Below are 12,479 nucleotides of genomic sequence, written 5' to 3'. Positions count from 1 at the left end.
ACCTTAGTTTGATTCAGGTTGATTTGGTTCTATGACAATTTGATTCAATTCTAATTCTCATTTAATGGAGTCAACCTAGATTGGTTCAATTCTGATTTGGCCCCAAACCAAACCAAATTGCACCCCCTACTTAGAAATTATATTTTGGCGTCATTTGGAAATCGCCTCCCCCCCTCCCCTCAAGGTTTTGTTGAATTTTTTATATGTCTACTAGATTTCAAAGTTGATGACAATGGACCATGGTCTTCGCCGAGGCACTTACACTGAAAAAAAAAATGTTCGAATTACTTAATAACCCTATACAAGGATTTTTTATTATTATTTATATATAATTCATTTAATTAACTTTTTGTTTCTCTAATCCCTCAACCTCATTTCTTGCTATATTGTTTTTAATATCCAATCTATCATTTTTCTCATCTTCTTCACACACTTAGGTGGTGTTTGTTTGTGCTATTTTTCAGTGCTTATTGCTGAAAAAAATTAAATTCAGCACTTTTGTCAAAATAGCGCGTTTGTTTACTCGTGCTTATTGCTGAAAATAAGTGAAAAAAATTCAGCACTTTTTTTATGCTGAAAAAAAGTGCTAAAGCGGTAAGCACTTCGCTTTTTTCAACACGGACAAGTATACCCTTTGTTTTTTTGAGCATGGACAAGTATGCCCTTATTCTTAAAAGGATATTACCTCTTATATCCCATGGATAAGTATATAAACACCCCACAAATTAATAAATCCACACCATAGCTAAATTATTTTGTCTTATATGGGTTAAAAGTTTTGGAATGAGTTGATTTTTGGTGAGGATGATCTCTATAATGAGGAGATTTTCCTCACAAAAAATCAGCACATCTTGAAACTTCTAACCCTATCAAAACAAGTTCAAGAACAGTAAATTGTCCATTTTTTTTTTAAACTATTTTTAACGAGTTAGAAGTTTTAAAATAGGCTGATTTTTGGTGAGGATGATCTCTATAGCATATAAACTATCCTCATTAAAAATTTGCTCATTCCAAAAACTTTAATCCATATAAAACAAAACAAAAAATAACTATAGTGTGGGTTGTCCTTATTAATTCATAGGGTGCTTTTATAATTACACATCCTTCATTTCCATCGAATATTATTCATCCAAAATTAAGTTCTTTTAAAGTTGATTTCAAATTTTGGTGACTTGTATGACATTATTATTTTTAATTTGAAATTTGTGGGCTTTTATAAATAGAAATTATTATTTATAAATTGAAGATTTGAGTATTATTTATTATTTAAAAATAAATTATATTTTAATTTTATAAGAATAATATATTTTATTGTGTTTGATAATAAATAAGCATTTGAAACATGCAAACAATGTATAATATGATTGTAAGGATAACAAAGACAATTTATCAGTTTTAGCAATATGTAACAAACATGATTCAACATCTAAACAAACAACTTTTTCAGCACTTAAATTCAGCACTTATAAGTTTCAGCGCTTAATGCTATTCAGCACTTATTTTTTTCAGTTTAACAAACAGCGCCTTAGATTTTCTAATGCCAATTACAATCATTTCCAACGATTTTTTTATCGTAAATAATGAATAGAGAATAGAATACACTTATTTTTTAATATTTAGATGTATTTTTCCTATTTATTCTAATGATTTATAAAAAATGATGATCAAAGCTGACTCTAAAAATTTTAAGATTACATTGTAACTTTTTATTTGAGTCCATTTTGCAACTATGGTGCATTTTGAGTACTTTTGGAAGATTTATCCAGTATTGAAAAAAATAATGGTGAACTTGACATTGTAAATGTGATCCAGGTTTATCTAGATAAAACTTCTCAAAATACCCAAAATACATATATCATTGTTGCAAACGAACACTCGAATAAAAAATTATGACATAATCTTCAAGAAGTTTATAATCTTCAAGAAAAAAATGTATCTAAATGTTCAAAATCACGAGTCTATCATTCTCCATCCCTATGCTATCCAAGGTTGACAACTCTGACAAAGAAAATTTGCCCCAAATATCAACCCATCCTACCTACCACTAACGTTCGAGCTAGCACCCATTGCTCATGACAGCAGAGAGAGGAATGGATCCCCTAAGTATACCAAGTGATCCTATTGATGGGACAAGGATCTCAAGCTCTAGAGTTGGCACTTTGCTTAGATTCACTCAGGACCTCTCTCTCTCTTTCTCTCTCTCAGCCTCACCACCACCTAGCCCCACCTATCTCCTTTGTGACTGAAACAGATATATAACCTTGTCTCCATTTTGGATAGACAGTGCAATCAAGCCACGTGTTTGGTCTCACTGTCTCCTAGTCCTAGTCAACCCCCGAATCTAGCCACACACTGTAAGACCTTATTCGCAGGCAAGTTCATCACTTGAACATCGATAAGAACTTGAAACATTTGATTATATTAGATGGGTATCAAAGAGTATTCGAAAGCGCTCTCTCTCATCATATTTTAATATTTTAGTTTTTCATATAAACTACGTATTGGAGTATAGAATGGGTAATATCTTCTAAAAGTTTATTACTTATAAAGAAGTTAAAATTGAATTTATGAAAAAATCATAAATTCACATCTTAATAAAATAAAGTGTAATTAAGTTAATATTTTTGAAGGATAAATATTTTACAAACGATTCAAAATATTTTTTTTCTCATTCGATTATTGAGAATTGAAATCGATGGGTACTCACATTTTTTGACGATTCCTATTCCGATTCCACTCATTTTAAAATAGAATTCATTGGCATCTTTAGAAATGTGAGTTGGAGTGCTCTAAACAAAAACTGGTGTGGAAGTAAAAGCTCTCAAAAGATACCATTTTCTTTTTTATTTTGGTGGTACCCTCTAAAAAATCTCTAGTATCGCTTCCTCTCTGGGGCAAAGAAGGTTAGATTGTAGAATGATGGCGGAAAACAAGCAAATCCCTCCTCCACAGTACGATCTGAATGCCAAATGGGACGCTTGTTTAGATCTAACAGTCCGTCGATTTGTTTATTCTTCTTTGGCTGGAGCTTTCGGTGGTCTTCTTCTCTTCAGTCAGTTTTCTTCCTTCTATTCTTCTTCTCTCTCTCTCTCTCTATTTATTTATTTATTAAAGGTCTGTTTGGAATCCAAATTATTGTTCCTAAATAATAGTTTTCTTTCTAACCAGAAAAAAAAAACCCAAACAAAATTTAAAATTAATGGGTTGTTAATTGAACCATAACTTAGGTCCTGTTTGGTTTCTTGTTATATATATTTTTTTTATAGTTATACTAGGATCAACATTGTTGTATAGTTACTTATAGTTTTAGTATTGGAATGATTCCTTTTTTTTTTAATTAATTAAGAGTGTTGATCTTGTTAATATGAATATGGCTTGACGAATTTGATGAAGATATTTCTGATTTTGGAGCAATTGGAAAGAAACGAGAAGGAGAAATTTGGATTTCATGAGAATTTTTTCCTTACCTTTTGATTTATGAGGGCTTTTGAAGGTATTCGTTGAGGTTTTTGGAGAAATTCTCTGGTTAAGAAACCAGGGAGACAATTTTGAGAACCAGGAATGAATTCTATATCATCAAATTAAAAAACTGAAAGTAATGCTTGCCATCTGACAAATATTTGTTTTGATGCAAGGTTTTTGACATCTTGTTCTAAAACATTTTTTTTGCGGATTTGCAATCAATTTTTCATAAAAACTTTTGATTTAAAACATCACTTTGGAATTTTAGAATTGTTATAGCAATTGCTAAAATTTCTTTTTTGATTGTTGAATAGTTTTGTTGACAGGGATTCCATATTCCTGTGGTATCTAACTATTTGCTCTTCATTTGTTAGTGTTTTCTGGATTAAAATTCCTCCGTATCCTATTTCAGAGACATCTGTTTGAATTATTTTTTGTAATTTTGGATTTTGAATGTGTAAACAGGGCATAACTTTTACTGCTTCTTTGATCTTTTGTATTGCCAGGCTATGGTTTTGAGTTCGTATCTTTTTAGTTTCATTTTTTTTTAAAAGAAAATCGAAAAGAAGTTTGCGTTCTTCTTTAAGATTTTTTTTATAAAATTAATAACATAATTGAGACATCCTAAAAATCTATGTAGTTTTTTTTTATCAATTCTTTCATTGGGAAATTTGTCAGCAAATTGTATGACATAATTTATTGGTGTGTATGTTTTATTTTCTAAGGAAAATCCTATAAACTGGGTTTTCGTTTGAAATAATTTGATTTTTCTTTGAGACAGAATTAGTTCATTTTGCAAAATTGCTTTTTTGAATATATAAAGATGTTTCCAATGAGAATCTATATTTTGATAGAATACAAGAATGTCGTCTATATAGACTAAAATGAATTTTGAATAATTAGAAAATATATCATTCATCATGTTTTGAATTTCACTGGGAGCATTCGTTAGTCCAAAGGGTGTTACATTCCATTCGTAATGTCTAAAGGGTACTGTGAACGTTGTTTTATATTTGTCGGATTCTTGAATTTGGATTTGCCAGAATCCTAATTTTAGGTCAAATTTTGAGAAAACATTTGCGTTTGTGAGTCGATCAATGAGGTTTTGTTTATTAGTGATAGGATATCTTATTGATTGTAATACTTTGTTGGGGGATTTGTAATTTATTATAAGTCTTGGAGCTTCTTTTTCTAATTCAGCTGCATTTTCAACATAAAAAGTAGCAAAACTCCACAGTGATTTAAATTTTCTTATTAATTTTTTGTCAAGAAGATTTTGAATTTCTTTTTGTCATAATTCTAAATATCTAGAATACATTTGAATTGGTCTAGCTTTTGTAGGAATATCTTTTTCATTAAAAGATGTAGCATAAGGGAGAACAACTTGATATGTTTTCCAATGCCAAAATGCATTAGGAATATCTGAACAAGAAGTTTTTATTAATTGTTCTTCAAATTTTTTTATTTTTGTTTGTAATTTTGGAGAATTAATATCTTGTTTTAGTTTTTGGAATTATTTTTCTTGATTTACAAAATCAAGTTGTTTTTCTTTTGATTGGATCAAGTTTATCAAAAGATTTACTTGTCCAAATGTAAGAGGAAATATAAAGTTAAAGAGGATTTCATGGTTTCCTAGTTTACAGAGGATTCTCTCTAGTGTCATTAAAAATGGTTGGATTTGATTAATAAAAGGATTTCCTAATATTGCTTCTTGTTGTAATGTTGGTACTACAAGAAAAGAAATAGGAAGGCAGAACTTTTGTTTGCAAACAAAGGAGTCTGTTAATTTGTATTTGATATAAATATTTTTACCATTAGCTATCGTTAAAGATGTTTGTGTTGGTTCACAATGAGATAGAGGTATTAATCCCTCTTTTATATACTTTATGTCTGCTCCTGAGTCAATAAGAGCAATAAATATTTTAGAATTTTTTTAGTTTTTATTGTAATTGAAGTATATCATTTTTGATAAGTGTATTTAGTCATGGCATTAATAAATTGATTTGTTTGTCTTCAGTGTTAGAAAATTTATCTGAATCAGCTTGAGGGTTTGATGACATTTGTAGTTCTGCTACTTGTTCTTTTAGAACTTTAATTTCTTCTTTTAATTGATTAATTTGTTATTGTAGATTTGAAAAGATCATAAAAGAAGTAGCTTCTTTTGTGGAGATTTTTTTTACTCTTAAGTAAACATCTTTTAAAGAATACATTGGAGTTGAAGTAGAAGGGTTAAGAACCTTTTTTATTGAAGAATTATTATTTTGGTTTTGATTTTTCATATTTTCTAATTTGCATTAAATGTTGATTACGTTGGTCTTTGTCAAGAATTTCATCTAATAATTTTAATATAAGTTTTTCATTTTCTGTTAAAACGTTTAATCCAAGCATATTTATTGAAGAATATGTAGAAGAAATTGAGTTAAGATGCCAAGGGCATCCACAATTATCTTTTAAGGAAGAATGAGCTTCTTCAGAAGAGGAAGACATATGTCATTCATTTACTTTTTTCTTAAAATTTTTTTGATGACATCTGTTTGTGGTGAGATCAGGCTTTTCGCATTTATAGCGAATAATTGGTTTAGACTCTTTTTATTTTTACCCTAGGGTCTGGATTGGTTTTTCTTTCTTGAGAATTTTCTTTAGAATTTTGGAGGAGAATATGTTGATGTTTTTCTGAAATTTGTTGATTTCTTTGATCTCTTGTTTGTTTTTGCAGATGGTGCTTTAAATATTTCTTTTCCAAATTGATAGCAAATGTCTTTTAATTCTTTTCAAGATTTTTGCTTTTCTATTTGTTTTGTAAGTTTTAATTCCAAACAAAGTTTTAATCCTACCATATTGATTCTTTGTATAAGTATTCCAAATGAGAATTGATAATAATTTATACTATCAGAATCGCTTTTTAGATTTTTTTGAATTTTATCAGCGAATAATTTTGGTAATTCAGATATAAATTTTTCTTTTCAGAAAACATTATTGCATCCAGAATTTAGTGAATAAAGTTTAGATAGATATACGTCTTTATACCATCTAAAATCGGTTAGTGTAGGACATTTTAGACTCAGTAAGATTTCATGGTCTTTTTGCCCCATTTCATCTCGTTTTCCATTAAAATGGAGGAAGATATTTGATATAAGAGTAATAAAGGGGTTTGGTACATCTTTTAATTTGACATGATCTATTATGCTGCCTCTATCTTCTTTGCTTAGCATATTATGCCACCATCCACAGAGTTGGCCAGTAAAATCACTAGCAATAGCTTTTGTTGTATGTTTTTCTGGTAGATTGTAACGTGTACAGGCATTTTCTAATACCATCATTTGAGAAAGTGTATTAATTATTTGATAGTCAGTATATTCATTAATGTTCTATTCATGTATTTCGTTGCCATTATAATGCTTTGTTGGGTTTACTCTTTCTTCAAATTGGAGATCAATAGGTGTTGGTCTTCTATAATATTGTCTTGTTTTTGAATAGTAATTTGGTCTGGAATAGTTTGATTTAGTGTATCTGGATTTTTTTAAGCTTATTCATTTGAAAGGTTTCTTTGTTATCATCAATGAATTGTGATTCTAAGTTTTTTGAAGAGCTTGTTGAAGAGGAATCAGAAGAATTTTCTTCTTCTTCTAGTTCTTTGTTTGCTAGTTCTGATAAAACATTTATTTTTAAATCTCCTTGAATTCTTTTTGTTATTTCATCCAAAAAGGACGAAGAGGTTTCTATTGGTGTTTGTCCTTCTTGAAGGTGAAATGGATTTTTAACCTTTGATGGTATTGTTTATGTTTGTCCTATGATATTAGTTTTAGGTTTATTGGATAATGATCCTATCTGTTGGCCTAGTTGGTGAAGATGGATATTTGTATAATTATTCTGTTCTATTAGTTGAGATAAATCTTTTTGTGTACATGGAGTTCCTGATTTAAAGGGTGTTGCTATGGAACTCATTGTTTTTATAATTCTAAAAGGGGGAAATGTTGATTCAATCTTTTCATTTTTTACAATTTCCCATATTTGTATTTTTTGTTTTATCATATTTTATTGAATGAGATGATTTTCGATTTGTTTCAGTTTTTAGCCATGTAAATAATGGAATATGGATTTGTTTTTTATTCATTTTTTCGAATCATTTTTCTTTGATTATCTTTTGTTCAGTTTGAGAGAAGTTTTTAAAGAACCATTTGTTTAAAGGATTTTTTAGAATCTATTCTTTTAGTGATTCTTTATTTATTGTAAATTTTTTATTTTCTAGACAAATCATATTGACTTGTCTAGGTGGACTATTGAAATCAGATTCGGTAGGATTATATTCTGTTTCAGCTTCTTTTTATTTTGTATAAACAAGATAAGAAATATGAATTGGAATAGTGTTATATGTCTTATTGGTCATTTGATCAAAAGATTTTCTAGAAGATGAACTTGTAGATGGTCTAGACACAACATAGTTCTTTTGATTTACTGTATCAAAGTTGATTTCAATAGTACCATCAGAGTGTTTGATAATACTTTCTATATGATCTTCTTCTTTTGGAATTAGTTCTTGGGCTTCTTTTATTTTTCATGAGCTATTAAGATCAATGGTATTTCATTGAATCTGTTTTGTGGTTATTACAGTATTTCTGAAGTTTTTCCAGAATAATGTAGTTAATCCTTTGGTTTGATTCTGGTATGCTACGTTTGGTATTAGACATCATTGATTTATAGTATATTCTATAAATCACAGTGATGTTCTCTGAATTTGGCATATTAAATCCTTTGGTTTGAACTCCTAAAGTTAAGGATTTTGAAATTGTTGGATCTGTCAAAGAGACAAAGAAATTTGGAAAACAGTTAAAGAATACAGGACCATCATTGAATCATTCCTATTAACTGATCTAAAAATTTAATATGTTGTCTATCTCTGACACGAGCCAGAGCTGATGTATTGAGGCTTGTTTTGGTTAAGGGTATTATTGCTACTTAAATAAGGCCGAAATGAATATAATTATATTTTGAAGTTTTTTTAATAGATTTGAAGAAGTAGTGAAATATTTTCTTTTTAGGTGGAAATGGACATTGATTACTCTATTGTGTTTATTATTATTTTTTCGATAAGTATAATATATTTCAAAGAGAAAAATCAGAATACATAAAGAGTTCTCTCGTTCCATCTAAAGAACAAGAGAAAGCAGAAAACACAAGGAAGCCGAGGAAGCCTCACAAAGAACAATAGAGAAGAAGAGCAAATAACATCAATGGTTACATAAAGAGTTCCATCTAAAAACAAAATCATCTAACGAAGTCCCCACGAACTCTATATTTTGTTTGGACCATAGGTATAAGAAGCCCAAGACCTCCAAAAAACCTGCATAAGAGCTTCTAATCTTGCCATTGAACACCCTGTTATTTCTCTCGTTCCAAATCCCCCAAGCAATAGTCGAAGGTAGCATAGCCCACAGGTAACGTTTTCTGGTGTGAAAGACATTACTAGTCCACTCTTCCAACAATGAGGAAAACTTACGAGGAAATACCCAAGTCATACGGAATAAACCAAGGAAACTTGACCAGATATTATAGGAAAAAGGGCAATGAATTAAAATGTGATCAATAGATTCCCCTTCCATCAAGCAAAAAGGACAGCAATTGGGAGTGATCCAACCCCGAATGACTTATGTCATCATATCATCATTTTTTAGTTTTGACTTATAAATTTCGCTTTGACTTATCTTTATAAATTTCGTTTGTAGGAACTTTTGGTATTGTCCAATTTTTTATCGATTGCTGTATATTTTCATAAGAAATTTCATCATTTTATTTCATAGAAATTGTTTTTATTGTATTTGTTTGAGAAGAAGTATTACCTACTTGTAATTTTCTTTCGAATGGTTTTAAAATTATCTCCATTTAAAGCAAATTAGATTTTTAAATGTTTTAGTCCTAGTGGCTAGTCAAAGAATTACAACTCGTCTTACAAAACTCTGATAGCGAGATTTACGACCTGATTAGAAAACCTCGATCCTAGATCTAATAATTTTAAAATTTAGCTTACTCTTAATGAAAAATAAAAGGAAACCAGTTAAAAGAAAATTTAGTGTGCAATGAAAGAGAATACAATTCTTGTAGAATTAAAATGTAAAACCAGGAGGCAATATCAGACTACCATATAGATAGTCGGAAGAAAGCCAGCTTCGCCCCAAGTGGTCGTGGGAGCCTATGTTTACTGATTTTCACTGGACAAGTTACAGATTATGAGAACAATTGAACTTTGAATAAATGTATACCTTTGCAACTTTTGAAATATTACAAATACTTTTGGGGAGTTTTGAGACTTGGCTCTGATACCAGTTTACAGGATTAGGTTACTTTTGGAATTTTGAAGATGGAGGTTAAATATATGAAAGAGAGTGGTTGGAAGATGGAAGCAGGTCGAAGTATGGAAGAAAGAAAATGGTTGTACGATAGAAGAAGATGATGGATGAAGTACCTGATCAAGTTATTTTTAGAATTTAGGAACAGGTTACTTTTGGAAATTTTGGAATTTTGAAGACAGAGGTTAAATATATGAAAGAGAGTGGTTGGAAGATGGAAGAAGATCGAAGGATGGGAAAAAGAAAATGGTTGTAGGATAGAAGAAGATAATGGATGAAGGATGGAAGAAGAGAGAGAAAGGAGAGGCTATTGTTTTCTCTGTGCTTAGTTTGAGTTAAATGTTTTGTTTATAAAGGGTAGGCTTAAATGAATTGGAATTAATTTGGAATCCGGAAGCTCTTCGAAGTATGAAAATTTTGATAAGATTTGAAGTCCGGAGAGTTCGAGAAAGTTTTGTTGTTTTGTTTAATAATTGGCGACAAGTTACTATTCTTGAATAGTAAATTCTGCGTGAATGAATAGTAAAACATTGTTCACTTTTTAACATTTTCCGCGACTGTGAATAATAGACACTAATCACATTCGTGAATAGTGAATTTTAATGACTTAAATATTTTTGACGACTTTCTAACGTACTTTTTACATACTTTTGACGTACTTTTTACAGACATTTAACGACTTATTGACGTATTTTTTATAGGCATTTGACTACTCATTTATTTGTACATATGCATTTAGAATTGAAATTGTTCTTCTTCATTGTCAGAGACGCTTTGAGGAGAATCAGATGATGATCGGGCTGCAACTGATCCTTGAGTAAACATAGTCTTTGAGGCTTTGAAGTTCTTTTGAGATTTTCTGCATTTGTTTAATGGCCAGCACAAAATGTTGAGAGACTGTTGCTGGTGATGATGTTAGTGTTACTGCAGTTGAGGCAGTGGCTTGAGCGTATGACTTTGTTGATGCCTATGGTAATTTTGGGAATTCTAATGAGGATATCTTCTTTTGAGGAAAATCAGTAATTACTTTACTTTGATCGTATTTATCCCACCATTTTACATAGGTATTTCGGAAAAAGGTGGGGAAGCTATCCAGTAATTCTTTTGAGTAATGCCACTTAAGTATCCAGAGGCAACTTGAGTGGGCAAAGAAAATCATATTTTGATAACTTAAGTCTTTAACTTTGAATTTATTATTGTTGACAAATTTGTTGAATAATGATATTTGTCCATATGAAAGGATTTCTGGGATGACACCAAAATTTTACCACCATTAATAATAGAACCAATAAGGAACGTAAGCTCAAAAAGATGCTCCCCATTCTTGAGAAGAAATAATTTTTTGGATTTTTAGTTTAGAATAGTCAATTTCGCCATCTTGATATATATTGTGTGATATGATGGCACTTTGAGATTATGTTATAATTGCTCCATAGAACTTTGAGGAGAGGTTTGCTTGCTTAGGATTGAAAAGATTTTTTCTTGAAAATAGTTGGCTTTGAATTTGAAGTATGGTCATGGATTCAAATTATTTTTGAGATAATATGAAAAGTACGTAAGAAAGTTGTCAAAAATACGCAAAGTCATCAAAATTCATTATTCACGAATACGAACAGAGTCTACCATTCACAAACGCGGAAATTGAATAGTGTTTTACTGTTCATTCATGCGGAAGTTACTATTCAAGAATAGTAACTTGTCGCTAATTATTGAACAAAACGACAAAACCTTCTTGAACTCTTTAGACTTTAAATCTTATCAAATTTTTTATACTTCGAGGAGCTTTCGGATTCTAAATTAATTCCAATTCATTTAAGTCTACCCTTTATAAATAAATCATTTAACTTCAAACTGAGCACAGAGAAAATAATAGCTTCTCCTTTCTCTCTCTTTCTTCCATCCTTCATCCATTATCTTCTTCTATCCTACAACCATAGAAGAAGATAATGGATTATTAATTGAAATTAATTCCTTCTCTCTTTCTTCCATCCTTCATCCATTATCTTCTTCTATCCTACAATAATAGAAGAAGATAATGGATTGTTAATTGAAGTTAATTCCTTTTCTCTTTCTTCCATTCTTCATTCATCCAAATTATTGTTCTTAAATATTCTTTCTAACCAGAAAAAAAAAACCCCAAACAAAATTTAAAATTAATCGGTTGTTAATTGAACCATAACTTAGGTCCTGTTTGGTTTCTTGTTATATGTATTTTTTAATAGTTATACTAGGATTAACATTGTTGTATAGTTACTTATAGTTTTAGTATTGGAATGATTCCTTTTTTGTTAATTAAGAGTGTTGAGCTTGTCAAGAATCTTGTTTGGGGTCCTCTACTGGTTTAGAAGCTATGAGAGATATTGTTTCTGATGTTGATTGTTCTTCCATTTTTCTTTTTATTAAATATTTTTTTAATTGGTGAAAAATAATCATACCAATGACTTAACCATCAGATTGTGAAGTCATCTTTATTATACTATCACAAGTATTATTATATCGATTCGTCAATTTATTCTGATCTGCAAAACCAGGGAGTCCCGTGACACGATGGACATCTATAGCTTTTGGTGCTGGTATAGGTATTGGCTCGGCATACACCGAGTGTGCTCACAAATTTGAAAGGTCTCCAAAGTGGACAAGTCCTTCTTAAGGTTCACACTTTACAACATCTCA

General features: G+C 30.2%; 1 long non-coding RNA gene across 1 annotated transcript; it reads left to right on the top strand.

Annotated features, from left to right (window-relative positions):
* The first annotated feature begins 2,910 nt into the window (after positions 1–2,910).
* Positions 2,911–12,477, top strand: LOC147404317 (uncharacterized). Its single transcript, XR_015177733.1, has 3 exons — positions 2,911–3,052; positions 10,574–10,778; positions 12,338–12,477. It is a non-coding gene; the product is annotated as an uncharacterized LOC147404317 (long non-coding RNA).
* Positions 12,478–12,479: the final 2 nt, after the last annotated feature.

This window comes from Akebia trifoliata, chromosome 4 (genome assembly GCF_017979445.1).
Source record: "Akebia trifoliata isolate Shusen 1 chromosome 4, ASM1797944v1, whole genome shotgun sequence".
NCBI classification, from domain to species: domain Eukaryota; kingdom Viridiplantae; phylum Streptophyta; class Magnoliopsida; order Ranunculales; family Lardizabalaceae; genus Akebia; species Akebia trifoliata.
The sequence above is the reverse complement of the archived record's forward strand: the minus strand, read 5'-3'. Positions and strand labels throughout refer to the sequence as shown.